Source organism: Opisthocomus hoazin, unplaced genomic scaffold (assembly GCF_030867145.1).
Source record: "Opisthocomus hoazin isolate bOpiHoa1 unplaced genomic scaffold, bOpiHoa1.hap1 HAP1_SCAFFOLD_188, whole genome shotgun sequence".
NCBI lineage: Eukaryota > Metazoa > Chordata > Aves > Opisthocomiformes > Opisthocomidae > Opisthocomus > Opisthocomus hoazin.
The window spans coordinates 32,501-35,891 of NW_027449083.1; positions in this window are offsets into that span (position 1 = coordinate 32,501).

The window sequence follows — 3,391 nt, forward strand, 5'->3', positions numbered from 1 at the left end:
CCCACGCAGGCGGGCGCGACCCGGCGACCGAGGCCCCCTTGACGGGGCGGCTCGCTCCGCAGCGGGCGGCGGTGCGGCAACCGAGAAACCAGAACGCCGCAGCGACGGCTGCGGCGGAAGAGGCGGGGGGACGCCCCGACCTCGCGGGCCGCTCTCGGGGCGCACCCACGCGGATGCGGCCCACACAAGGCTCGTGGTTTCGGTCCGTGTCTTTCGCTTTTTGCCTGGCCCCGATCGTCTCGGTTCGTCCGCCCCACCGCCCGGCGCTGCTTGCGGCCGGCACCCACGGGTAACCCGGCCCGAGGCCCACACCGGCGCCTGGCGTGCTTTAGGACACCTGAGGGCTCGCGGGGCCGCGCGGCCGTCACACAGCCCGGTTCGGTAAAGAAGCCCGAGGAACCCCAACCGAGCAGGTAGCGGGATGGGGGGGGGTGCGGGGTGACACGGGGAGGCACGCGCCCCGCCGCTTCCACCACCGCCGTCTCTTTGCTCGTCACGGTCCGCGCCGCTCGGAGGGAAGGGGACAACACCTCGCACGAGACGGGAAGCGACATTGGAAAGGAGACCGCCCGGCCCGAACACCGGAGCCCCGCCGTGGCTCCCTATGACGGGGAGTACGGAAGACCCGGCCCGCCGGGGGCCCTCTCCGACGCCACCCGAAAAGCCTCATCGATCAGGAAAGGGAAGGGGAACGGAGGAGAAGCGGAGGCCCCACGGCCACGGTTCCTGGGACAGCGACGGCCGCACGCGCCGGCCCCCGAACCCCGAACCTCGGGCAGGGCTGGGCAGCACAGGCGCGGGGCCCTGCGTGCGAGCGAGCGAGCGGGCAGCGTCGACAGCAGAAGCCCAACGCGGCTTGGCCACCGGCAGAGCCGGACTGCCGTAGAGGCTTCTCTGCAACGTGCCCGCGGATGGCTGCTGTTAACGGGCGTGGGGAGGGGGGGGGAGCCACGGCAGGCTCCACTCCCAAACCCCGGCCCTACAAGCGTTCGAGTGCCGGAGACCGCCGCCCGTCTCGGCCCGGCCCTGGAGAAACCCCTCTTGGAGCCCTCGCTCCAGTCGGCAACGGCCACCGGAGCCTGCGGGCAAGCAGCGGCTTCGCGCGGCTTCTGGCAGTCGGAAGCGCCGTGCGCGATAGGTAGGAGGCAGAACGGCCACGGCCAGGGTCGCCGGGCAACGCCCGAGTCTGCCGGCTGAGCCGCGGGTGACAAGCGTTCGAGTGCCGGCGACCGCCGCCGGTCTCGGCCCGGCCCTGGAGAAACCCCTCTTGGAGCCCTCGCTCCAGTCGGCAACGGCCACCGGAGCCTGCGGGCAAGCAGCGGCTTCGCGCGGCTTCTGGCAGTCGGAAGCGCCGTGCGCGATAGGTAGGAGGCAGAACGGCCACGGCCAGGGCCGCCGGGCAACGCCCGAGTCTGCCGGCTGAGCCGCGGCTGACAAGCGTTCGAGTGCCGGCGACCGCCGCCGGTCTCGGCCCGGCCCTGGAGAAACCCCTCTTGGAGCCCTCGCTCCAGTCGGCAACGGCCACCGGAGCCTGCGGGCAAGCAGCGGCTTCGCGCGGCTTCTGGCAGTCGGAAGCGCCGTGCGCGATAGGTAGGAGGCAGAACGGCCACGGCCAGGGCCGCCGGGCAACGCCCGAGTCTGCCGGCTGAGCCGCGGGTGACAAGCGTTCGAGTGCCGGCGACCGCCGCCGGTCTCGGCCCGGCCCTGGAGAAACCCCTCTTGGAGCCCTCGCTCCAGTCGGCAACGGCCACCGGAGCCTGCGGGCAAGCAGCGGCTTCGCGCGGCTTCTGGCAGTCGGAAGCGCCGTGCGCGATAGGTAGGAGGCAGAACGGCCACGGCCAGGGCCGCCGGGCAACGCCCGAGTCTGCCCGCTGAGCCGCGGCTGACAAGCGTTCGAGTGCCGGCGACCGCCGCCGGTCTCGGCCCGGCCCTGGAGAAACCCCTCTTGGAGCCCTCGCTCCAGTCGGCAACGGCCACCGGAGCCTGCGGGCAAGCAGCGGCTTCGCGCGGCTTCTGGCAGTCGGAAGCGCCGTGCGCGATAGGTAGGAGGCAGAACGGCCACGGCCAGGGCCGCCGGGCAACGCCCGAGTCTGCCGGCTGAGCCGCGGGTGACAAGCGTTCGAGTGCCGGCGACCGCCGCCCGTCTCGGCCCGGCCCTGGAGAAACCCCTCTTGGAGCCCTCGCTCCAGTCGGCAACGGCCACCGGAGCCTGCGGGCAAGCAGCGGCTTCGCGCGGCTTCTGGCAGTCGGAAGCGCCGTGCGCGATAGGTAGGAGGCAGAACGGCCACGGCCACAGCCGCCGTGCAACGCCCGAGTCTGCCGGCTGAACCGCGAGTAGCTGCAGCGGTTCGATGGCGCTGGTCCGCGAGCGCCAGCCCTCTGCCCTAGTATACGGACAGCGAGGTCCCCGGCCCCGGCGGGCTCGAAGAGAACCGTCTTCCCCCAGCGGGGAGGCGCGCGAGCGCCGCCGACTCTTACCATGACGTAACTGGAGGCAGCGCAAAGCAGCGACCCCTTCGGCAGCTCCGAAGAAGAACCGGGCAAGACGTCTACCTGCCAGAACCGCGGTGGAGCCAAAGTCCCGCCGGAGCGAGGTAGACGAGGCATCCCTTTCCGCCGGCAGCTCCGGCGGCCACATCGGGCACACCGGACCCGGCGGACGGTAAAACGGGTAGACCTGGCCTCCCTGCCGGCAGAACGGGTAGACGAGGCCTCCCTGCCTGGAACCGGGTAGACCTGGCATCCCTGCCGGAAGCGGGTAGACCTGGCATCCCTGCCGGTAAAACGGGTAGACCTGGCCTCCCTGCCGGCAGAACGGGTAGACGAGGCCTCCCTGCCTGGAACCGGGTAGACCTGGCATCCCTGCCGGAAGCGGGTAGACCTGGCATCCCTGCCGGTAAAACGGGTAGACCTGGCCTCCCTGCCGGCAGAACGGGTAGACGAGGCCTCCCTGCCTGGAACCGGGTAGACCTGGCATCCCTGCCGGAAGCGGGTAGACCTGGCATCCCTGCCGGCAAAACGGGTAGACCTGGTCTCCCTGCCGCCAAAACGGGTAGACCTGGCCTCCCTGCAGGTAAAACGGGTAGACCTGGCCTCCCTGCCGGCAGAACGGGTAGACCTGGCCTCCCTGCCGCCAGAACGGGTAGACCTGGCATCCCTGCCGGCAAAACGGGTAGACCTGGTCTCCCTGCCGGTAAAACGGGTAGACCTGTTCTCCCTGCCGGCAAAACGGGTAGACCTGGCCTCCCTGCCGGCAGAACGGGTAGACCTGGCCTCCCTGCCGCCAGAACGGGTAGACCTGGCATCCCTGCCGGCAAAACGGGTAGACCTGGTCTCCCTGCCGGTAAAACGGGTAGACCTGGTCTCCCTGCAGGTAAAACGGGTAGACCTG